This window comes from Oncorhynchus gorbuscha, linkage group LG06 (genome assembly GCF_021184085.1).
Source record: "Oncorhynchus gorbuscha isolate QuinsamMale2020 ecotype Even-year linkage group LG06, OgorEven_v1.0, whole genome shotgun sequence".
Taxonomy (NCBI): Eukaryota; Metazoa; Chordata; class Actinopteri; order Salmoniformes; family Salmonidae; genus Oncorhynchus; species Oncorhynchus gorbuscha.
In genome coordinates, this window is record NC_060178.1 from 48,800,493 (window position 1) to 48,827,320 (window position 26,828).

The 26,828-nt window shown below is 41.6% G+C and overlaps 1 pseudogene; it reads right to left on the bottom strand.

Annotated features, from left to right (window-relative positions):
* Positions 1-970: 970 nt before the first annotated feature.
* Positions 971-25,604, bottom strand: LOC124038694 (annotated as a pseudogene).
* Positions 25,605-26,828: the final 1,224 nt, after the last annotated feature.

The following is a 26,828-nucleotide window of genomic DNA, read 5'->3' on the forward strand; positions in this document are numbered from 1 at the left end:
GGCTTACATCATATGCACAACATTAGCTCAGCTCTTCGACGTCTTATTTCATCCAAATTACATCTCTAAGCATTTCTCACAGGCTTTCCAACGTGGCCAGAGCCCTATTATAAGGCCCTATTAGAGACACACCCACACAGGTAGATTTGACCAGAGCCCTATTAGAGACACACCCACACAGGTAGATTTGACCAGAGCCCTATTAGAGACACACCCACACAGGTAGATTTGACCAGAGCCCTATTAGAGACACACCCACACAGGTAGATTTGACCAGAGCCCTATTAGAGACACACCCACACAGGTAGATTTGACCAGAGCCCTATTATAAGGCCCCATTAGAGACACACCCACACAGGTAGATTTGACCAGAGCCCTATTAGAGACACACCCACACAGGTAGATTTGACCAGAGCCCTATTATAAGGCCCCATTAGAGACACACCCACACAGGTAGATTTGATTTTAAAAAAGGTAATAACTGTACTTTAGGGTAGGGCACAACAATTATGTTACAAATGTGCAAAAGGTTTCAAAGTGAAGTATTAATAATAGACATAGCTAATGACTAGTACCTAGAATATGAATTCCCTTCCGTCATCCATTGAGGAAGTTGAGCACTTTGTGCTCTCAGGGATTTGTTATTTGTATTTAACTGTGCAAGTCAGTCATAGGGGGAAGGGGTACAGGGAAAAAGGGGAGTGTGGTTGGTGTTACATAGGGGGAAGGGGTACAGGGAAAAGGGGAGTGTGGTTGGTGTTACATAGGGGGAAGGGGTACAGGGAAAAGGGGAGTGTGGTTGGTGTTACATAGGGGGAAGGGGTACAGGGAAAAGGGGAGTGTGGTTGGTGTTACATAGGGGAAGGGGTACAGGGAAAAGGGGAGTGTGGTTGGTGTTACATAGGGGAAGGGGTACAGGGAAAAGGGGAGTGTGGTTGGTGTTACATAGGGGGAAGGGTTAAAGGGTGGGTCACTCCTTCACTATTGTAAAGGACTCCTTGGTGGAGGTTGGTTTGCTCAGGGCCTGAATATCATCTAGGAGCTTGATCGGGGTCACAATGTGGGATGATCCTGGAGATATAATGAAAATGACATGTTTGTTGACTAACAAAATAATGTCATAAAAATCACAGATGAAGAACATTCTGTAGTGTTGCTTTGCCTGACATTCAAGACCATGACAGAACCATACCGTTGTACTGTGAATCATCATTTTTCATTCATTACCTCTTGTTTTTTGTACTACCGTGTATTTACAGCAGGGGGTGTCAAGCACTAGAACAGGTACTGACTGGGCTGTAGTTTGGGACAAAAGCAATGGTTGGGTGAATCTCAAAAGTCTCAATTCACCTTGGAAGCGACGAGAGAGGACGCAACTAACCGTGAATACTTTTGAGATCCACCCACTGCTGTCGGTACCCACCTATGAGGACCTCAGAGGACTTGATGGACAGTGTGCACAGCGAATCTCAAGAGTAGCGGATCCCTCCGATGACGAAGATGATGAGCCTGGAGCCACTCCTCCGCACATCCTGAGAACTGGCCTTGTGTTTCTGACGGGCACTAGGAGAGGAGAGAGGGATTAAGATATGGAGAGGGTGTGTGTGAGATTGGAACATATGAATAAGTTACATTATCATATATGATTTTATTCATTAAAACATAATCATCTGCATCTCTTCCATATCCGAGACCTAGACTATAAAGCAGGGTTCCCGACCTGTCGGCCCGCAGACCCGAATTTGGCACATGTATTTATTTTATTTGCCTGCACCCCCCCCCCCACAAAAGTTCTCTGAGCCCTAAACAAATCCACAAAATAATTAATATTTTGGGGAATTTTCATTCTTGGACTAACAATACCAGAAATTGTCTCCAAGGGATTTTCATTTTGGAAGTCTGGTCCCAAGTATTCCCAAGCATTATAGAGAGATCATATACAAATGTGAGCAAGATTTGAAATGGTGTTTTAGTTAAATACTATATATGGGATTATTGTGGTCAATTTGCAGTCTACAAATGATTAATAATTATGTTCCGCCCCCCCGATCAGCTGCTCTATAAATAAATTGCTGAATCTAGTTGATAATTTCTGCTATAGAGTTCAGCTTGTATAACTTGAACCACTCATTGTCACAAACTGGCATAACACCAGGGATGGGAGAAGTTTGATTTGAGTGTCAATGCTTCCTGCCACTCCTGAATTTTTCATGAATCAGAAGCAGTGGTTACATAATAAATCAGATTTAGCCTTTCTGATTAGCCTTTCTGTCTTACACATTGAATCTTCAGAAGCCTAAAATATTTCCAATCTGGGCCTAAACCTGTGTTCCTGGCCTTGACCCTCACAACATGTCTTATGAATGATTTTGGATAATTCAGGAGTGAATCGAGAGCATCCTGTCAGGCTGTATCACCGCCTGGTACGGCAACTGCTCCGCCCACAACCGTAAGGCTCTCCAGAGGGTAGTGAGGTCTGCACAACGCATCACCGGGGGCAAACTACCTGCCCTCCAGGACACCTACACCACCCGATGTCACAGGAAGGCCATAAAGATCATCAAGGACAGCAACCACCCAAGCCACTGCCTGTTCACCCCGCTATCATCCAGAAGGCGAGGTCCGTACAGGTGCATCAAAGCTGGGACCGAGAGACTGAAAAACAGCTTCTATCTCACGGCCATCAGACTGTTAAACTGCCACCACTAACATTGAGTGGCTGCTGCCAACACACTGACTCAACTCCAGCCACTTTAATAATGGGAATTGATGGGAAATGATGTAAAATATATCACTAGCCACTTTAAACAATGCTACCTAATATAATGTTTACATACCCTACATTATTAATCTCATATGTATACGTATATACTGTACTCTATATCATCTACTGCATCCTTATGTAATACATGTATCACTAGCCACTTTAACTATGCCACTTTGTTTACATACTCATCTCATATGTATATACTGCACTCAATACCATCTACTGTATCTTGCCTATGCCGCTCTGTACCATCACTCATTCATATATCTTTATGTACATATTCTTTATCCCCTTGCACTTGTGTCTATAAGGTAGTAGTTTGGGAATTGTTAGCTAGATTACTTGTTGGTTATTACTGCATTGTCGGAACTAGAAGCACAAGCATTTCGCTACACTCGCACTAACATCTGTTAACCATGTGTATGTGACAAATAAAATTTGATTTGATTTGATTTAAGAGAACATGAGGGAGCCGAGAAAGGGCGATACACTCCTACTAGTGTCAGCTGGTTATTATGACCAAGGCCCACATTAAGAACGAGACAATCAAACTGCTTAGGGAGAGAGGCAGCAAGAGAAACTGTAACATTTAAATGGTCCTTTATAAATATGTCTACACCACCACCTCTGCAAATTGTCCAATCTGTAAATATTATAAGCAGACAGAGATACATCAGAGTCCAGCACAGAATTATTCAACCAAGTTTCCGAAATGACCAGAATGTTCACGTTGGATTGAGAAGCTAGAATTTAAAATCAAATCCATCTTTGAAATCAAACTTCTGGCATTTATATGAACAAATTCCAAGACCGCAGCTGCGGGATTTCAGGTCAGATGGAGTTATGGAGTCCCATTATTTGGTCCTTCTGTAGCTCAGTTGGTAGAGCATGGCGTTTGTAACGCCAGGGTAGTGGGTTTGATCCCCGGGACCACCCATACGTAGAATGTATGCACACATGACTGTAAGTCGCTTTGGATAAAAGCGTCTGCTAAATGGCATATATTATTATTATTATTATTTATATTATTTGAAAATACCATGGGATTGGTTTCAATTGGAACAGGATTGTATAGAACTGAACCATTGGGCCTATGCCTCGAGCGAGGACGTGGGTTTAAACAAGAGTCAATGAAGGTTACCTGGTGCATGCCTGCAGTACAAAGACAATGCTGATAATTTACGGTTGGGATTACCTGAGGGGTACTTGGAGTGTTAATAAGTAAATGTCTCAGCACAGCCTTGAAATGTGAGGACAGGGTCCAGGCACCTGATCTGGATGGACCCCATCCTCTCTGTAGAGACAATGAAGAGGCTTTGTCTAAAACTAAATGATCAATGTGACCTTGCTTCATAAGGGGACCGAGTGGAGCAGCGGTCTAAGGCACTGCATCACATTGTCATTGTAAACATTGTCATTGTAAACAAGAATGTGTTCTTAACTGACCTACCTAGTTAAATTAAATAAACATAGCCTACAAGGAAAGGCCACTACATTCAAAATGTTAATAAAATTGTTCTATGACATTGTTAACGTAATTTCATTATTCCAATATGTTTTCATTAATTGAATTCACTTAATCTATTTTATGAGAATTTGTAAGATTCTTGTTTGCATAAAATAGACGGAGACCAGTCTTATCAATACTAGATAATAGTATTTATTCTCGGAGCGCGCTACCATGTGTCACGTTCTGACCATAGTTCTTTTGTGTTTTCTTTGTTTTAGTGTTGGTCAGGACGTGAGCTGAGTGGGCATTCTATGTTGTGTGTCTGGTTTGTCTATTTCTATGTTTGGCCTGATGTGGTTCTCAATCAGAGGCAGGTGTTAGTCATTGTCTCTGATTGGGAACCATATTTAGGTAGCCTGTTTTTGGTTAGGTTTTGTGGGTGGTTGTCTTCTGTCTTTGCACCAGATAGGACTGTTTTAGTTTTTCCACAGTTGTTGTTTTGGTATTTTGTAGTGTTCACGGTTATCGTCTTTATTAAACATGTTGAACTCTAACCACGCTGCGCTTTGGTCCGATCCTTCGTCCACAGAAGAAAACCGTTACAACATGTTACCACGAACAACAGCTTATATACAAAATGACGTCATTGGTGACTGAATCTCCTCCTCTCGACCGAGACAAAGCAAGTGTAAAGGTTCATTCCGAAACACACAACACAACTGAATTAACTCTTGATCCCTCACCATTATCGATCACCACTTAGCTGACAGTTTCGTTGGTTCAACCATAGGGTCGTTAACCTATCTGCTTACTTAACCCAAAACCCATTCCTACCCGACTCACTCATGCGGACATACAACACAACTGAATTAACACTTGATCCCTCACCATTATCGATCACCAGTTAGCTGACAGTTCTAGTTAACAGAAAACCTAGGAATGCACTCACGGCCTTATCTAAAACACCCCAGAGCTAAGTTTCGTCGGTTCAACCATAGGGTCGTTAACCTATCAGCTTACTTAACCCAGAACCCACTCCTCCCCAGACTAGTTGGAATGGTGTTCATTATGTTGAATTACTCCTTGTTCATGCCACATAATCCCTTCTTTATGAACTAACATTATTAATCAGATGTTGTAAAACAGGGTATAGTTTACTATAGAGGCTCCATGGGTAATTTAAAAAATGACAATGAAGTTTGCTAATTGAGGAGGCGGCTACAATGATCAACCAAAAGGTAGGCTGCTGTTTCATATGAAAGGAGTTGTTGTAGACCAGTACGGGGAGCGTAGCAAAATAGCCTAAATTACACTTGCTACTTGAGCTAGCTGGCTAACTTAGCGGACTACTGTAGCTAGCTAGCTTCTTTACAACGATTTGATGCAGTCAAGACAGGCACTACCTCCAGATGGTATGATAACCTATGGCAGCAACAAGTTCGTAGCGTGAGCAGGTCTCCATTGAATTTTTAACATGTATTTCGACTATCTGAACATGTGAATAGTGCAATCACTTCAAATGCCCATCCCTAGCAGAGTAACCAGAGCCCTAGCAGAGTAACCAGAGCCCTAGCAGAGGAACCAGAGCCCTAGCAGAGTAACCAGACCCCTAGCAGAGTAACCAGAGCCCAAGCAGAGGAACCAGAGCCCTAGCAGAGGAACCAGAGCCCTAGCAGAGGAACCAGAGCCCTAGCAGAGTAACCAGAGCCCTAGCAGAGTAACCAGAGCCCTAGCAGAGGAACCAGAGCCCTAGCAGAGTAACCAGAGCCCTAGCAGAGTAACCAGAGCCCTAGCAGAGTAACCAGAGCCTTTGTTCAATTTAGGGATGGGCATTTGAAATTATTTCACTACTTGAATAATATCATGACTTGTTTTCAGATATCGAAATACATGCGTTTTTTATAGAACAACTCTTTTGGGAAACTTCAATGGAGACTCAGGGGCAGGAGGGAGAGAAATAGAGAGAGAACAAAGTGGCCAAACTGACTGGCATTAGTTTGACAAAGTTGTTGCTGCCATCTATCATACCATCTGGTAGTGCATCAACACTCATCACTCAACACTCATCACATCAACACTATTCACATTAAACCTCAGCCTACCTGTCGGTTGATCATTGTAGCCTACTCCTTCCATTCGGCATTGATTATTCATCTCCCACTTCAGTTGCTACGCACGGAGCCTCTGATTGTAGTGCCGCTTTGACAGATAATAACAACGAACGACGTGTGAAACGGGTGTGTAGGCTACCGGTGTGTCTTTTATGGGGTGCACTCATGAAAACTGTAATATAACTTCACATTCAGAGCATTTTTGACACCTTCGAACTCTACAAAGTGTCTCAGAGAAGAAGTGCTGATCTACGATCAGGTCCAAACTGTCCATGGAACCTAGATCTAAAAAGGGTAAACTGATCCTAGAATAGCACTCCTACTTTGTGAATACAGGCTCTGTTTGGGCCCATCACTTCCTGTTCCACCCTGCCCTTGTAACACCCTCCCTCCTTGTGCCTGAAAAAAAGCTAAGTGACACAGTTCTGTTCTGTGAGACAAAAGAAACGGTTTATCAACGTTATCATCGTCTGCATTACGCTGACCTCCATCAGGTCTTTTATGACAGGTGTCCCATCTGGACAGGTTGTATGTCTCTTCCTGAAATTGCTCCCTTCGAGACGACCTAAGCAGTGGGAACAAGCTTGGAGGGAGAGAGTGAAAGAGAGACATAGAAACGAAACCATAAATAAAAGTAAAGTTTAAGGTAAGAAGATACAAAATAAGAATAGCAAGAAAAAACATAAAACTAGTGAAATTCCACTCTATAATACAATACACTGATGGTAGTGTATAATCCACATGGGCTACGACTATGCTAAGATCTGTAACGGCGTTCTTCGTTTGTCGAAAGAGAGTCGGACCGAAATGCAGCGTGGTGGTTACTCATGACTTTAATAGAAAAAGTGACACATGAAATAACGATACAAAATACAAAAACAACAAACGGAACGTGAAATCTAATTACAGCCTATCTGGTGAAACTACACAGAGACAGGAACAATCACCCACGAAATACAAAGCGAAACCAGGCTACCTAAATACGGTTCCCAATCAGAGACAACGAGAATCACCTGACTCTGATTGAGAACCGCCTCAGGCAGCCAAGCCTATACAACACCCCTAATCAGCCGCGATCCCAAATACTACAAACCCCAATACGAAAATACAATAACATAAACCCATGTCACACCCTGGCCTGACCAAATATATAACGAAAACACAAAATACAATGACCAAGGCGTGACAAGATCTAGCAAACTACATACAGTAGGCTATGCCCTATAAAATCCCACTAACCGAAGATGTGATGGGGACTCCCAGTTCTCTCCAGTTGAGAATAAACTCTCTGTCCTCGTCCATCTTAACGTGTTGGATGAGTTTGTTCTCCTCTGTTGTTCCTGTTCAGAACCAGAAAGAAAAAAGGTTTTAAAAATGGTCATTGGCCAAACGAAAAGAGATTCTATTGAAGGAATATTCCTATAGCTGAAGCTCCAATGGTACCTTTGTCAATGGGCACATAAGGAATTCATGATCTTCCATTTTAAAACTGTAAAAAAGAATTTTCAATTGAATAGATGCCATATAAAAGCGTCTAAATGTTTACATGTACATTTAAAGATCCTCTTTAAAACTGTGAGGGCACAGGGTGAGTCAGAGCAGCAGACTTGCCGTTGAGGCTGAAGATGTAGAGGAGAACAGCTCTGATCTTGCCGTAGATGTCGTGGGGGGTGCAACAGCACAGGAAGCAGTGTCCTCATCGGGTCCTTCACCTTCTGACCCTTCACATCAGACCCTACTGCCCGGTCCTACACAACAGTGAGCACACAGCATCAGTCAGAAACCACAAGGTCATACATAAGGGACGTACGTGTACATTACAACAGTGACATGTTGTCCAAAAATATGAGACACTGTAAAGCATACCTGCTCAGCTTTGCAGAGTTCCTGCACATTCTTCTGGAAGTGGTTCAGTCAAATTCAGATGGACATTTTTATGTGGTTGACATAGAAACATGGCTGAAAAAAACTGTCTAATATTTTATTCTAATATCAATACATTTTCCCCACATGGCAGTATAAGTGAACAGCTTTAATTTCCATACAATCCCAGTCACATAATAGAGGACTGACCTGTTTTTCCACAGTATCATTACCATAGAGAGCAGGTGGAAAAGAAACACCACAATATACTGGGCCTCAGAGGCATCACACCCAAACAGAGCAGACCATCTCAGGATGACAACCAAAACGGACCAGGTTACATGGTGCTACATACCTGAGACACCTGCTTGCTGGAGTGGGGCATCTTTTTCATAAACTGGGATAAGCTGGGATAAGCCACTTATTGTGATCTATAAAACAGAAAATAATGATAAAAAAACTATGATTTTACTTTATTTTATTTAACCAGGCAAGTCAATTAATAACGAATTCTTATTTACAATGACGGCCTGGTTAACGACCAAAGGCCTCCTGTGGTGACGGGGGCTGGGATAAAAACTAACAAAAAAATAAATTTAAGACAAAACAGACAAAGACTGAAGACACTGCCAACAGCACAAACACAACAGCAAACAAACAGTGAGTGGATGTGTGTGGAGGAATATGTGTGGTGTGTGTAAAGTAAAACATGCTTCCTTACAAAAGGCCACGTAAACTAGGGACATCAGGTGACAACTAGATGTCCCAACAACCTGTTCATCCATTTGTCCCTTTAACACCTCCAGGGACACCAGGTCCTCATTTATAAACCGTACGTACGTTTTAAAAAAACATACCCCAAAACATACAGTACCGGTCAAAAGTTTGGACACATACTCATTCAAGGGTTTGTCTTTATTGTAGAATAATATTGAAGACAACAAAACATCAAAACTATGAAGTACTACATGTAGTAACCAAAACATCAAAACTATGAAGTACTACATGTAGTAACCAAAAACATCAAAACTATGAAGTACTACATGTAGTAACCAAAACATCAAAACTATGAAGTACTACATGTAGTAACCAAAAACATCAAAACTATGAAGTACTACATGTAGTAACCCAAAACATCAAAACTATGAAGTACTACATGTAGTAACACAAAACATCAAAACTGTGAAGTACTACATGTAGTAACCCAAAACATCAAAACTATGACTACAAGTACTACATGTAGTAACCCAAAACATCAAAACTATGAAGTACTACATGTAGTAACACAAAACATCAAAACTATGAAGTACTACATGTAGTAACCAAAACAAATGAACTCAAAACAGAAACTCCCACTGTCAACTGCGTTTATTTTCAGGAAACTTAACATAGTGTAAATATTCGTATGAACATAACAATATTCAACAACTGAGACATAAACTGAACAAGTTCCACAGACGTGTGACTATGTGACTAACAGAAATGGAATAATCTGTCCCTGAACAAAGGGGGGTCAAAATCAAAAGTAACAGTCAATGCAGCTGGTGTCCACACCAGAAACTAAGTACTGCAGTGCATCTCCTCCTCATGGACTGCACCAGATTTGCCAGTTCTTGCTGTGAGATGTTACCCCACTCTTCCACCAAGGCACCTGCAAGTTACCGGATATTTCTGGGGGGGAATGGCCCTAAGCCCTCACCCTCCGATCCAACTTGTTCCAGATGTGCTCAATGGGATTGAGATCCGTCTCTTCGCTGGCCATGGCAGAACACTGACATTCCTGTCTTGTAGGAAATCACGCACAGAACGAGCAGTATGGCTGGTGGCATTGTCATGCTGGAGGGTTATATCAGGATGAGCCTGCAGGAAGGGTACCACATGAGGGAGGAGGATGTCTTCCCTGTAACGCACAGCGTTGAGATTGCCTGGAAGGACAACAAGCTCAGTCCGATGATGCTGTGACACACCGCCCCAGACCATGACGGACCCTCCACCTCCAAATCGATCCCGCTCCAGAGTACAGGCCTCGGTGTAACGCTCATTCCTTCGACGATAAACGTGAATCCGACCATCACCCCTGGTGAGACAAAACCACAACTCGTCAGTGAAGAGCACTATTTGGCAGTCCTGTCTGGTCCAGCGACGGTGGGTTTTTGCCCATAGGCGACGTTGTTGCCGGTGATGTCTGGTGAGGACCTGCCTTTACAACAGGCCTACAAGCCCTCAGTCCAGCCTCTCTCAGCCTATAGAGGACAGTCTGAGCACTGATGGAGGGATTGTGCGTTCCTGGTGTAACTCGGGCAGTTGTTGCCATCCTCTACCTGTCCCGCAGGTGTGATGTTCCTGTGCAGGTGTTGTTACACGTGGTCTGCCACTGTGAGGACAATCAGCTGTCCGTCCTGTCTTCCTGTAGCGCTGTCTTAGACATCTCACAGTACGGACATTGCAATTTATTGCCCTGGCCACATCTGCAGTCCTCATGCCTCATTACAGCATGCCTAAGGCACGTTCACGCAGATGAGCAGGGACCCTGGGCATCTTTCTTTTTGTGTTCTTCAGAGTCAGTAGAAAGGCCTCTTTATAGTGTCCTAAGTTTTCATAGCTGTGACCTTAATTGTCTACTTTCTGTAAGCTGTTAGTCTTAACGACAATGCCACAGGTGCATGTTCATTAATTGTTTGTGGATCATTGAACAAGCATGGGAAATAGTGTTTAAACCTTTAATCCTTGAAGTTATTTGGATTTTTATGAATTATCTTTGAAAGAGAGGGTTCTGAAAAAGGGTTGTTTTCTTTTTTTGCAGAGTTCACATTTTACAATTGAGATTTTTCAAAGTTGCCACCCTATAGCCTATTTATCAGAAACACTGATTATCAAGAGGGAGAGTGTTTGAAAGATTTTTCCTGGAAACATACTGTGAGGAACTATTATAATTTTAATTAATTATGTAAAAAAAAAAATACTTAATTGACTTACTGTGTAAGGTAAAGAAAACAATGACAGAAGCCCAGCTGGGCACTTTCCTGCATTTGTGAGAAGCAGGCCAGGTACTTCAATGCATGCTAGGGCTGACCCCATTTAGTCAACTGGTCGATTGTTTGCTCAATAGGCTGTTGGTTGACCGAGATTTCTTCAGTCGAGCAGTCACAATTTGTTTTTGTTTTTTTGTTCATGGTGCACAAGACACCTGTCTCAAAGGACTCATCCATTGTGGAGGCCACAGGGATTGCAGAGTCCATCACTCTAAGGCACGTGACACTGAAATTGTATATGGTTATATTATGTAAAAATAATGGTGCAACATTAATAAATAGAATATTATTTTATAACAAATGTGCTTTCTCCCACGTTGGATACGGTCGCTGTCCGTGGTTCTGAAACGATCTTCAGTGCGGTGTAGAATTGCAGCCTTTCGCTATGTTGCTATGTGCATAATAGCAAAGTTAACCAGCATATTGAGATTGAGAACAAGGTGGCGTAGGCAGCAGCGATGAGGAAACAGCCTTTGCTTTAGCCTAATTCTCTAAGAAAATTGAGGAGAGCGGGAACCAACTTAATTAAGTCTATAATCAATAGCCTAACTGTTAAATGTGCCTGGCTTTTTTAAATCATCCATATACATCTACAGAAATAAATCAGATCCTGATTCTGTTGCCTGTTTGATTAATAGCCTACTGATTCTGTTGCCTGTTTGATTAATAGCCTACTGATTCTGTTGCCTGTTTGATTAATAGCCTACTGATTCTGTTGCCTGTTTCATTAATAGCCTACTGATTCTGTTGCCTGTTTCATTAATAGCCTACTGATTCTGTTGCCTGTTTCATTAATAGCCTACTGATTCTGTTGCCTGTTTCATTAATAGCCTACTGATTCTGTTGCCTGTTTCATTAATAGCCTACTGATTCTGTTGCCTGTTTCATTAATAGCCTACTGATTCTGTTGCCTGTTTCATTAATAGCCTACTGATTCTGTTGCCTGTTTCATTAATAGCCTACTGATTCTGTTGCCTGTTTGATTAATAGTCTACTGATTCTGTGAGCATCAACCCTCATACAATGGCAAAATGTTGGATAAAACCATTTCACAGATTCGGCTGTTTTTAATCTTTGCTATGCTATAAAAAGGCTTTATATTTAATTTTAGTTTTTTAACAGACTGGTATTATAATTTATCCAGTGTTGTTTACACCATTCCAAACAGGCAGAAAAATAATATTGTAATCTAACAGTACCTGTTTGTCACACATAATATGCACGCAGCTCTCGCTCCTATACTGTCCTTTAAAAATATAAATCTCCTTATTTTTATTATTACAATTATTGTGATCGTTATCATTAGTAGGCTTGTATAACCACCATCGAGCTGTAGGCCTTAGAGCGCGTCCTGTTTAGTCTTAATACCATAATTTATTTATGCCTATATTTCAAATGTATCACTGTACTGTATCATTAATTATTCAAATGTATCACTGTACTGTATCATTAATTATTTAAATGTATCACTGTACTGTATCATTAATTATTTCAAATGTATCACTGTACTGTATCATTAATTATTTCAAATGTATCACTGTACTGTATCATTAATTATTTCAAATGTATCACTGTACTGTATCATTAATTATTTCAAATGTATCACTGTACTGTATCATTAATTATTTCAAATGTATCACTGTAATGTATCATTAATTCGTTCATGCCAACAGATGAGATATTCATATTTTGAAATGCAATCAAGCATTTTAGTTTTAAAATTAAATAAAAACAGAGCTTTGAATAATTAGCCTAAACAATAAATAAACCTCAATTCACAAATGCATGCAACTGTTTGTTTTCAGTCTGCTGTAAATAAAGGCTTTATACATATTTTTTAAATCTTTGTTAGAAAAGTCTCACATTTACACTTATTTAGTGTTGTTTACACTTCCAAATGGTCAGAGGAAAAAATATATTGTAATCTAACAGCAACTGTTTGGCACAAATAATTCTCACGCAGTGCGTGCTCCTATACCCTCCTTTTTCTTGATCTCCAGTAGTTTCCTCAACGACCTTAAGTCAAATGTCTTCCAAAGATCTAACTTCCCCTTTCCCTCCTGAGCAACCAGTAAATATTTGCCCATTTCGAGTTTATTTGTCACGTCCTATAATAATAATAATCCATTTTACTGTCACGTTACTGTGTTTGGAGTTTGTTATATCCAATTTATTGACGTGATTATGATAGGCTATAGGTCAGATCCTAGTGGTCCCATGCATGAAATGCTTACAGGTTTCACGTAAAGAGAGCAAGTATTTTTTTATTTAACTAGGCAAGTCAGTTAAGAACAACTTCTTATTTACAATGCCGTCCTACACCGACCAAACCCGGACGATGCTGGGCCAATTGTGCGCCACCCTATGGGACTTCCAATCACAGCCGGTTGTGATAGAGCCTGGATTCGAACCAGGGTGTCTGTAGTGACGCCTCAAGCACTGAGATGCAGTGCCTTAGACCACTGCACCACTCAGGAGCCTCAGTTGAGGGAAAAGGGAATGTGTTCCTAAACAAATTAGGGATTTCGATAACAGAACTTTTCAGTCAGAAACAAGTAAAACTAAAATGGCTAAAATGATGTTGCAGCTTCAGCATGGACAGCGCAACAAACACTTGATGTGGTGCCTTTTCACTGCAGTGCAGGGGGAGTGCGAGACAACGTGCGCAAGTCACACAGGCACTCGCTGTCATTTTTTTAACACAGGGTGACCAGTCATTTGTATCTTAATTATTTAATCAATCAGTATGATTAAAACATCAGACAAGCCCAGTGCATAGGGTGTCTGTCTACATATGGAAAAATATTTTTAAACATTTCGACCAAGTAATTGGTCGAAAAGAACAGGACGACTCTCGGTCGACCATGATTATAATTATTATTTTTGGTCTGAGACGGTCCTAATGCCTACTCAGGCGCGAGCACGCTCCTTCAACATTTACAGGGCAGAGAAACCAGACATGCTCATTGCTCACATGGAGCACGTAAGTCCCTTACAAAGAAGTGTAGCAGGTTTTTTACTCTGCAAACACGAGAATTGCTGTAATTAATACATGCATAAAAATAAACTAATCCCTGTCATTTTGGTTACATTAATGGAAAACTGTCCGTTTGACAATTTTAGGCTACCACATGGGCATTCATAAGAGTGCATTGTGGGCCGATACTGTATAGCCAAGGCTACTATTCTACTTTTTTTTGGTTTCACCTAGGGCAGTATATCGGCCAGGACAGGGCCTGATCAATGTTGATTAGTCTATAAATTAAGAAAGGATTCCATATCAAATTATACCATGTCAGGATTGGCACATTGTCCATTTGACAACATTAGTGCATCAGAGCCAGAACAACCTTGTCGACTGCTGTTGAATACATTTAGTTGTTATTACTTAGATTGATGTCTTATACCACATGTGTCAAAGTCATTCCACGGAGGACAGAGTGTTTGCGGGTTTTTGCTCCACCTTGGACTTGATTGATGAATTAAGGTCACTAATTAGCAAGGAACTCCCCTCACCTGGTTGTCTAGGTCTTAATTGAAAGGAAGAACCAAAAACCTGCAGACACTAGGCCCTCCGTGGAATGGGTTTGACACCCCTGTCTTATATGTATTGGGGAGTACAGTGACCGAGCAAATCCTTATCTTCATCTAGGCTATCTCAGCAGTGGGTGATATGTCTATTTGTTATATAGGGTTGGTGGGAAACAGGCTCTGAAAGGCTTTAGAGGTTGGTCAGGGACTATAATCATTAGTAAACACTCAAGTCAAATTTAAGTCACATTTTATTGGTCGCCTAGACATGGTTAGCAGATGTTAATGCGAGTAGATTCGGTACATTAAAAAAAATCCTAAAATTAATGTAGGCCAGTTTTAAAAAATTAACAGTTATTTTTTGACAGTCTTCATCAATAATTGTCAGTAACACAGTTACGCAATTACCATCGCAGCCCCCAGCCACAAACGTAACAAAAAACATACCTTCCCAGTGGGTCAGAAGTTTACATACACTCAATTAGTATTTGGTAGCAATGCTTTTAAATTGTTTAACTTGGGTCAAACACATTGGGTAGCCTTCCACAAGCTTCACACAATAAGTTGGGTGAATTTTGCCCCATTCCTCCTGACAAGGCTGGTGTAACTGAGTCAGGTTTGTAGGCCTCCTTACCATGTGCCTTAAGAACATGCTTAAGGCACATGGCAAGCTAAAAGGATGGGGGTCACAGGGTCAAAGACCCTCAGAAAAGCAGAACCTAATATTTGGTACAGAAACATTTGTTTGCAATTACAGAGATCATACGTTTCCTGTAGTTCTTGACCAGGTTTGCACACACTGCAGCAGGGATTTTGGCCCACTCATCCATACAGACCTTCTACAGATCCTTCAGATTTTGGGGCTGTCGCTGGGCAATACGGATTTTCAGCTCCCTCCAAAAATGTTCTATTGGGTTCACGTCTGGAGACTGGCTAGGCCACTCCAGGACCTTGAGATGCTTCTTACGGAGACACTGGCTGTGTGTCCTGTCCCCTCTGCAGAAAAGCATCCCCAAAGAATGATGTTTCCACCTCCATGCTTCACGGTTGGGATGGTGGTCTTGGGGTTGGGGTACTCATCCTTCTTCTTCCTCCAAACACGGCGAATGGACTTTAGACCAAAAAGCTATATTTTTGTCTCATCAGACCACATGACCTTCTCCCATTCCTCATCTAGATCATCCAGGTGGTCATTGGCAAACTTCAGACGGGCCTGGACATGCACTGGCTTGAGCAGGGGGACCTTGCGTGCGCTGCAGGATTTTAATCCATGACGGCGTAGTGTGTTACTAATGGTTTCCTTTGAGACTCTGGTCCCAGCTCTCTTCAGGTCATTGACCAGGTCCTGCCGTGTAGTTCTGGGCTGATTCCTCACCTTCCTCATGATCATTGATGCCCCACGAGGTAAGATCTTGCATGGAGCCCCAGAACGAGGGTGATTGACCATCATCTTGAACTTCTTCCATTTTCTAATAATTGCGCCAACAGTTGTTGCTTTCTCACCAAGCTGCTTGCCTATTGTCCTGTAGCCCATCCCAGCCTTGTGCAGGTCTACAATTTTATCCCTGATGTCCTTACACAGCTCTCTGGTCTTGGCCATTGTGGAGAGGTTGGAGTCTGTTTGATTGAGTGTGTGGACAGGTGTCTTTTATACAGGTAACAAGTTCAAACAGGTGCAGTTAATACATGTAATGAGTGGAGAACAGGATGGATTCTTAAAGAAAAACTAACAGGTCTGTGAGAGCCGGAATTCTTACTAGTTGGTTGGTGATCAAATACTTATGTTATGCAATAAAATGCAAATTAATTACATAAAAATCATACAATGTGCCTCCCGGGTTGCGCAGTGGTTAAGGGCGCTGTACTGCAGCGCCAGCTGTGGCACCAGAGACTCTGGGTTCGCGCCCAGGCTCTGTCGTAACCGGCCGCGACCAGGAGGTCCGTGGGACGACGCACAATTGGCCTAGCGTCGACCAGGTCAGGGAGGCTTTGGCCGGTAGGGATTTACTTGTCTCATCGCGCACCAGCGACTCCTGTGGCGGGCCGGGCGCAGTGGGCGCTAACCAAGGTTGCCAGGTGCACAGTGTTTCCTCTGACACATTGGTGCGGCTGGCTTCCGGGTTGGATGTGCTCTGTGTTAAGAAGCAGTGCGGCTTGCTTGGGTTGTGTATCGGAGGACGCATGACTTTCAACCTTCGTCTCTTCCGAGCCCGTACGGGAGTTGTAGCGATGAGACAAGATAGTAGCTACTAAACAATTGGATACCACGAAAAAACAAAACAACAAATAAATCATACAATGTGATTTTCTGGGTTTTTGCTTTAGATTCCGTCTCTCACAGTTGAAGTGTACCTATGATAAAAATTACAGACATCTACATGCTTTGTAAGTAGGAAAACCTGCAAAATCGGCAGGGTATCAAATACTTGTTCTCCCCACTATACATTCAATTGTTAGGGAACTACTACCAGATAAAACTTCAATTTGTACATGACTCTCACTAACTGGTGCTATAAATAAATATATGTTTATAAATATAGCCACTTAAGCCTCTAAATATGTTAATGAGCAAGTGTTTCTTTCCCCTCCCACAATATTTTTCCACAATGCACCATAATGTACAGAATGCTGCATTAAATATGCAGCAATACAGCTGAGAGGCACATCCAGAAAAGTGTTTATGCCATTTACAAAAGTCAATCATTTTGACTGAATTCATCGTGTTCAGCTTCACTCTCAAATACTAGGTGCCATCAACACACGGTAACTGATAATCTTCCCATGCTTCTGCATTCTTAAAAGCAGTTTTTTTAGAGGGATAAAACACAGATCATATAATCCAAGTCACACCCCTCAAGCATTTTCTCCTGACAACAGGTCTTTTGAATAAATCTACAAGTGTTACTGTATCCAGATATTCCGTTACAGAATCCTAGCGTTGACAGATTGCCACATTTTATAACATCATATCAAGATTTTAAAGCAACGCCCTTCCAGGATTTTGTGTACCTTTTTGCCCTACAGACATCCAGCACCAAGAGACCAACAAAAATGAATAACCTACGTAACTGAAATGGTGCAAGTTATTTTGTAAGGGAGAGTAACAGTTTCTTATGTGAATGGAAAATAAAAAAAACTTACTTGGGACTCCTGGGGCAAGAAGGAAATGTCTATTTCCTTGCAGACACGTATGTATTTTGCACAGTACTGTTTCATCTTGCTGAACAACTCATCAGAACAATCTGATGTGGGGAGAGTTCCAGAATAATTGACCATCAATAAAGGGGTTTATAATAAAAAAAGACAGAATATTTCTTCCCTCAGTATATACTTACAGTCTGTGAAATAAACATATGCTGCTTTGTACTTAGGTTTCAGCTTGAAGTCACCAATGAAGGCATCCACACACTGTCAACACTGAATGGAAATATTTCACGACAAATACACATTCACAGCCCTGTCAAAACTAGAACAAGTTGTACTATTTTGTTTGGAATGATGATCAATATAGACATTTTCATATTGAGGTGGAGTATGGTGTAGAGACATTACATTTACATTTAAGTCATTTAGCAGACGCTCTTATCCAGAGCGACTTACAAATTGGTGCGTTCACCTTATGACATCCAGTGGAGCAGCCACTTTACAATAGTGCATCTAAATCTTTTCAGGGGGGAGAAGGATTACTTTATCCTATCCTAGACATTTAATGATGTTGAACCTTTGCTGTCGGGGTCATGAAGTAGATGGCCTTCATTTCCAGTACAGGCTCTCTGCTTTTGTAGAGGTCCTCCACAGCTAAGAGAAAATACAGTTTAATTTCAGTTCATGGTGCGGATATCAATAACACCCCTTTCAACTGTTTTAAACATATTCTAAGTAGCCTTTGGTTATTTGTACTAATTGAGTACCTGAGAAGTTCTATGCTAATGATATGCCAGTCTTGCTTATGCTGTTGTGGGGACACATTCTTATATCCATCTTGCATGTAAGAAAACAGACAGCCTTACAGGGATCTAATATTTTCACATCCCTTCTACATGAAACAGAAGCGTCACTTTGAGGTGTGAAAACGTCCACTTGCAATGTAATTCTCCAATTACAAACGAAGTCAACCACAGATTGTGCACCACCACAATTGCTGTCATATTGTTGTCCTGAAATCACGGTTACAATCCGCAACGGTCGGAAGTAAGACATTTATGAAAATTATAATTCCCATTAGTGTGACATGCTGGTGATTCCCTCCTGCAGCATGTCGACAGAAGCTTGGTGCTGAAGTGGCCCAGGATCAATATCTGAGAATGAAAATAGGTATGTTATGACCTTGATATGGTACCTTATGATTAAGACACTTTGTTGAATGTTTCACATTAGACAAGAGAGATGTCCATCATAAACGCAGCATACAATGCATTCCCACGCAGCAGTCAAAACAATGACTGGGTAGCGTGCAGTCGGGAATACAGCACCTAACCCAATTAACATGGTCTAAGTGATGGAACGGTGAAGGAATGCAAGTCAATGCATTCAAGAACGCAATAGTGAGTGTTGTGTCAAAATAAACAGGTCCAGTCCCATTACCTTCCATATTTCGGACTTCTTGCAATCCTCAATGATCGTTTCCTTTATTTATATATTTATTTATTTAGTTGAAAGATGAATGGCAGATGGCTTAACTTTAGTATTTATTACGTTCTACTTGTCAATCCCTAGGCTACGTTATTGACTGTCAGAGCTCCCACAAACGATCCAACTGGCAAAACAATCAATGAAAGATACTAATTCTCAGGCCATAAGAAAATATATACAGTATATTGGAAAAGGTACCCTACACTCAAGTGCATTATATTTGTATATTTCTTGACTGTGCACTGACCAATGCTGACCAAGGCTATACACTGACCTAGCTGTCTGTCAAGGGGTGCAATCATTAGTCCAAACAGTTGCGTGAGAGATCTAAACTTTTGTCCACACATTTCCGCAATCCTTTCTACGAGACTTTCTACTTCAGTGAGTCGGCGGCGAAGGACATTCTGCTCAGACCAGGCCCAAAACCCTGACACTCAAAAATGAAAAGGCGGCGTGCGGGATACCTGACGAGACTACGTCGGCGAGTGGATAAACCACCTCCACCCTCCATTCTATTGGCGAATGTGGAGAATAAACTGGACGACCTCCGTTCAAGACTATCCTGTCAATGTGATTTGAAGAACTATAATATCCTATGTTTCTCCGAGACATGGATGAACAAGGACGTGGAAAACATCAACCGAGCTGGTTCTTCTATACAATCGGCAGGACAGAAAGGGAGCGTTAGTTAAACTGGGGGGTGTCTGTTAACAGCAGCTAGTGCGCGATCTTATGGGAGATTTGAGGTTCTGCGTGCCTGAGTTAGAGTACCGTATGATCAGCTGTAGACCAGCTGTACTCAAATCTTACCCTACGAGGTCCGGAGCCTGCTGGTTTTCTGTTCTACCTGATAAATAATTGCACCCACCTGGTGTCCCAGGTCTAAATCAGTCCTTGATTAGAGGGGAACAATGAAACAAAGCAATGAAACTGGCTTTGAGGTGCAGAGTTAAGTTTGATGGCTGTAGACAATACTATTTACCAAGAGAGTTTATCTATATTTTTCGTAGCTTTCCATTTACCAACACAAAATGATGCTGGCACTAAGAACACTCTCTGTACTGTATTTGCCACAAGGGCCTGCTATCATTCACTTTGAACTGGACTGTGTGTGTACAAGCAGTTGCAACAGCACAACTTTAATTGGGATTATAATGATGACAGAACTACCTGAGATTGTACTTAGAATTTCATGGTCATACATTGAGATTTGTGGTTGCAAGTACGATTCGCTAACCCAGTCTCTCATTAATGATGTTCTATATGTATAAATAACCACAATGTTTTTATGTTATGGTCTGATGCGCCATGAGCACAAACTCATGGCGCATCAAACTCCATCAATACCACACCCCTCTTCAACGAGTCGGACGAGAAGGATTTACACCAGACAAGGCCCTCATCCCCGTCATTCGCAGGAGGAAAAGACAGAGTTATCGTGGACGCCGATCCGGGTGCCTTGTAAGGATCTGTCGCCGAGAGGGCAATCTACCTTTACCATCAGTCCTTTTAGCCAGTGTACAATCAATCGAGAATAAAATAGACGAACTACGAGCACATATATCCTACCAACGGGGCATTAAAAACTGTAATATCTTATGTTTCACCACTAAACACCTCTATAACTGGATCCTGGACTTCCTGACAGGCCACCCCCAGGTGGAAAGGGTAGGGAACAACACATTCGCCATGCTGATCCTCAACATGGGGGCCCCTCAGGGGTGCGTGCTCAGTCCCCTCCTGTACTCCCTGTTCACTCATGACTGTGTGGCCAGGCTCGACTCCACCATCATCATCAAATCAGCTGATGACACAACGGTGGTAGGCCTGATCACCGACAACGATGAGAGAGCCTATAGGGGGAGGTCAGAGACCTGGCCATGTGGTGCCAGGACAACAACCTCTCCCTCAACGTGATCATGACAAAGGAGATGATTGTGGACTACAGGAAAAGGAGGCCCGAGTACGCCCTCATTCTCATCGACGGGGTTGTAGTTTAACAGGTTGAGAGTTTCAAGTTCCTTGGTGTCCACATCACCAACAAACTATCATGGTTCACACACACTAAGACAGTCATGAAGAGGGCACGACAGAGCTTATCCCCCCCAGGAGACTGAAAAGATTTGGCATGGGTCCTGAGATCCTCAAAAGGTTCACCACCAAGAGCACCACCAAGAGCACCACCAAGAGCACTGCCTGGTATGGCAACTGCTCTGCCTCCAACCTCAAGGCACCAAAGAGGGTAGTGCGTACGGCCCAGTGCATCACTGGGGCCAAGCTTCCTGCCATCCAGGACCTCTACACCAAGCGGTGTCAGAGGAAGGCCCTAGAAATTGTCAAAGACTCCAGCAACCATAGTCATAGACTGTTTTCTCTGCTACCGCACGGCAAGCGGTACCGGAGCGCCAAATCTAGGTCCAAAAAGTGTCTTAACAGCTTCTACCCCCAAGCCATAAGACTGAACAGCTAATCAAAATGGCTACCCAGATCCCTTCGTTTACGCTGCTGCCACTCTCTTTTTATAATCTATGCATGGTCACTTTAACTCTACCTACATGTACATATTACCTCAATTACCTCGACTAACCGGTGCCCTCGCACATTGAGTTAATTAAGAGTTATGGCTATGTACCGGTACCCCCTGTATACAGCCTCGCTTGTTATTTTACCTCGACTAACCGGTGCCCTCACACATTGAGTTAATTAAGAGTTAAGGCTATGTACCGGTACCCCCTGTATACAGCCTCGCTTGTTATTTTATCTCGACTAACCGGTGCCCTCACACATTGAGTTAATTAAGAGTTAAGGCACCGGTACCCCCTGTATACAGCCTCGCTTGTTATTTTATCCTGTAACCGGTGCCCTACAGCCTCGCTTGTTATTTTATCTCGACTAACCGGTGCCCTCACACATTGAGTTAATTAATTAAGGCAGTTAAGGCTTGTTATTTTATCTCGACTAACCGGTGCCCTCACACATTGAGTTAATTAAGAGTTAAGGCTATGTACCGGTACCCCCTGTATACAGCCTCGCTTGTTATTTTATCTCGACTAACCGGTGCCCTCACACATTGAGTTAATTAAGAGTTAAGGCTATGTACCGGTACCCCCTGTATACAGCCTCCCTTGTTATTTTACCTGTTGTTTAATTATCTGTTACTTTTATTTTCTATGTTCTACTTATTAACACTTTTTTTTTTTATCTGACCTTCTTAAAGCATTGTCGGTTAATTAAGGGCTTGTAAGTAAGCATTTCACTGTTAGGTCAACGCCTGTTGTATTCGGTGTATGTGACAAATGCAATTTGATTTGCAGCTTCAAATAAAATAAAATGTTATTTATCACAGGCACCGAATACAACCTTACAGTGGAATGCTTACTTACAAGCCCTTAAGCAACAATGCAGTTTTACCTGCTAATAATGCATGTGTTGTCCCAATCAAGCAACCAAGCTAACTGGTTGAAGTTGACGAGCTTGCTAGCTACTTCCTGACACAAATGAGAGAACACCTCAATTATCCTTTTACTCGCCCTAGCAGAGTTGGTTAGCCTATACACGTGTTTTATAGAGCATTCGTGACTAATGTGGGATTCTGTGTTTTACATTATAGCCATTACAATATATATATGATTAAATATTATCTGATGTTGGCTGTGTGAAGTATCTGCATTTGTGCACTTGAGCATCATCATGAGATTAAACAACTGCTTGCTACATCTACTTGCCTGTTTGTGTGTGTGACAAGAACTGAGTAACATGGTGTGACCTGCATGTTGCAAAACTGCAGATAACAGCCCAGCAGATGCTTTGTCCTTGTGTTTGTATGTGACAATATTGAGCACATGGTGTGACTTGATGTATCTTACAAAGTTGTGGTTAATCAGGTATAGGGAGGGGTGGTCATCGCGAGGTTTAACTGAGATGGAAAAATACTGAACAACACAATAGCAGGAACTGAGCAACTGTTCTAACTAGGCTGCGATACCAGAACAGTAAGAATCTATACATCGACAGAGGGAGGACTCCAAGAGGCGGGAACCAGCCTGAGCGCCTGCGATAGGCTGAGCAAGTCTAAACCACGCTCAGCCTCTACTGTGATAGGCCAACAGACGGGTTGGAACTACGTCCATCACAGTATAAGAATACTGTTTACATACATCCTGCAAGTTCCCTGTTATGTCCTGCGTGGTATTACAATGAGCTCGTATATACGAAAGTTGCATTTGCCAGTTATTGCTTAGCTAATAAAAAATACATAGTATAAAATCGGTGACTCATTGTCATATTTATCCTGATACCAGATTCGAATTGACGCAACTCTAACGATAATTATTGCCTACATTTACTGACACCAGTCATATTCAGCTAGTCTTGTGGCTTTGTAAATTCATCAGTTATTCTGCACTCTGGCACACTCAAACAAGAGTGCGCTGAAATCAGAGTAGATAGTTAGCCAGAGTGAATTTTAACACACAAGAGATATGCTAACTGGATAAGTCATTTAGCATAGCTAGCAAAGTGATTCACATTTCTTGCCACCAAACCAAATGACACGTGCATCTCTAGCTGTGTAGCCACTGAAAAACGATACGAGGGGGAAAAGTCAGTCACTCACCCACTCATCCAATGACATGATGTCCTCCTAGCAGCTAGCTTGATCCATAAATATGTACACTAGCATATTAGCAAAGTTATGACTGACTTGTGACCATTGCCCTTGCTAGTTTGATTATATTGATATTCCCAGCCTTAGTTACAATCGTCCGTTTTTGTCGAACATATCGAGTCATTGAAACTGAAACAGTGCATCTCGAATAGAGACAGCAAACAATGTACCAGGCCAACTGTGATTTACAACCTGATAGCAATATTTTTTGGACTACTAAGAAAAGTATTGGTGAATTATACTAATCATGCATTGAACTGCATTCATCTATTCAGCCAACAATATCTTTGTGTATGTCATGGAATGCCAAATATAACCTATTTTTAAAACCTCTTATAAAGTTGGTTTTGCAGCATAAACTGTGAATTTGATTTTTTTTATTGATATAATTATCTGTTTATTTCATATCTGCAAAGTATTTTAAACGCTGTTAGTTCCACTTGAATGATATATCACAGCATACCAACTTATATTTGGTGGGTTTATAATCGCTTGCATTTTAGGCCTTAACAAAGGCTTCTAAAATGACAGTGACTACAGGGCAAAACAGATCAAAAGGATATGGCTACTCAAACATTAAAGGTTTGAGATTTCCTGCCACTTTGATGTGTCCCCTATAAATATAAATGTATTTGTTGGGGAAACACTCAAGTATCACTTACATCTGTACAGCAATCTCCCTCTCTTACAAGACACGCCTCAAAATATGTTAATGAGTGAGAACCAATACCACACCCACTAATGTTCAAAAGGTTTTTGGCACTCCAAAATGTATTCTGAATGGCAGTAAATGACTGGCAGCAATTGGCCAGTAAGTCACTGTAGAGGTTTGTAGAATTTCTGAAATACACTATAATACCATATTTTGTGGGGGCACAGCATTCTCGCTCAAAGGTGCAAAAAATATGAGAAGCCCCTGACTGCAGTGTGCAGTTCGGGGCTGGGCTCAATGTGGGTGGAGTCAAACGCCGGGGCTGGGCTCAATGTGGGTGTAGTCAAATGCCGGGGCTGGGCTCAATGTGGGCGGAGTAAAACGTCGGGGCCGGGCTCAATGTGGTTGGAGTCAAACGCCTGGGCTGGGCTCAATGTGGGTGGAGTCAAACGCATATAACCCGAACGCTTCCCGGCTCCTTCAAGGTCACCCAACTTGAGGTAAATGTCGAAGGTATCAACGTCAACGAAAGCGAATCTTAATCAAACCTAACCTAACCTACATGGATAAAATATAAACCATGGAAGTAACTGAGACTGTCATTATGCGTAATGTACTTTGTAATATTCATGTTATACCAGTGCAGTGGTGTATTTTTATATGACCAAATACCGTACCGATGTTAGCATAGCGTTAATTAGCACCGATTAGCACGTGAGCTAGCTAATTGCTCACAATGAGGGAATCTTATTTGGACAAATTTGCCTACTTGAGCAATAAGCCTAGGTTTACATGTACAGTTATGTAATCGATTAGATCGTTGATTTTCTGTGTTTCTTCAATGTATGCCTCGTTGTGTTTGGCTGGTTCTAAATGTGTATCGTTGATGCCGACGGCCATTCCCTTAGTTACACATAGCGAGTCTACACGGCCTAATCATAGTACATACAATAATGAAATCACCTGGTCCCAACATACATGGCAAGTCAAGAAAAGTCATTGTAATTTGTCCACACCGCAAACTGAAGTTGAATGAGAAAACCTTCAAAACACATTTACGAAGAAAGCAAACACATTGCTTTGAAACGGTGTCCAATGAAAGATCTTTGACATGTGAGTGCAATTGAGGTGAGAAATGGTGTGTTTGCAGTCGAAAATACATTTTCTGGTTCAGCAACACCCCACACATGTTGTGAACCATACTTGGGCTAATTCAGTTCCAACTGTGTTCAAAACTGTTATGCACACTGGAGTATAAAAAGCTGTTGAATTGTACTTTTCCTTTACTTCACATACTCTGTTCACAGAAACAGTGCTCGGATCTTGTCCCCTGGACCTTGGAGGACTTTTGGTGTGGATGATGTTCAGGTTATATATTCCTTTAAATGATTCCACTGAACTGGACCAAAAGTCTTGATTGTCATTCCTTTATTGAATATGGTACCTTGTTCACACCACAGGGGCCAACCAACGCAAGGTTTCACAAACAACTGTGGGGTGTTTGTTGTGATGGTAAGATGCTGGCTATTCAGTATATTATATTAGTCCTATTTTCTGTTATAACATATAAATAATTATTATTATTTCTGTTATTGCTCATACTTCTTCTTGTTTATTATTGTTGACACTTTTTGGGACTTATTGCCTATAGTTTTTACACTACGTACACAAGTCATTCATCAAACTCCTGGATGCTGATGTGACATGCGCTGACTTCTTGAGGGGGGGTGTCTTCTACATCCTGAAATATATTCACTGAGGTATGTAATAAATTATGAAATTCTCATCACTCGTGGATATAATGGTTTTTGGGATAGCCATCCGATTGTGTGATTTTTCTTTTCAAAACATGCAGCATATTAGGCGATGGTGGTGCCTGGTTCTCCCGCAGAACTTTCCCTTGTCGTGAGTCTTGAACGTTATAAAAACCTTTCATTTGCATCCTTAAAATCACTTGTTAAAATCACCCGAGGCTCTGATCTCTTTACTGGAGCCGGTATAACTTAATGTACAAAGCACATTCAGCTTGTCAGTATGTCTATATGGTATAGTCTGTGTCCATTCTCATGAGGACAATAAATAGCATTATAAATCAGGATAGGTAGTAACTGTATGTTTATATAT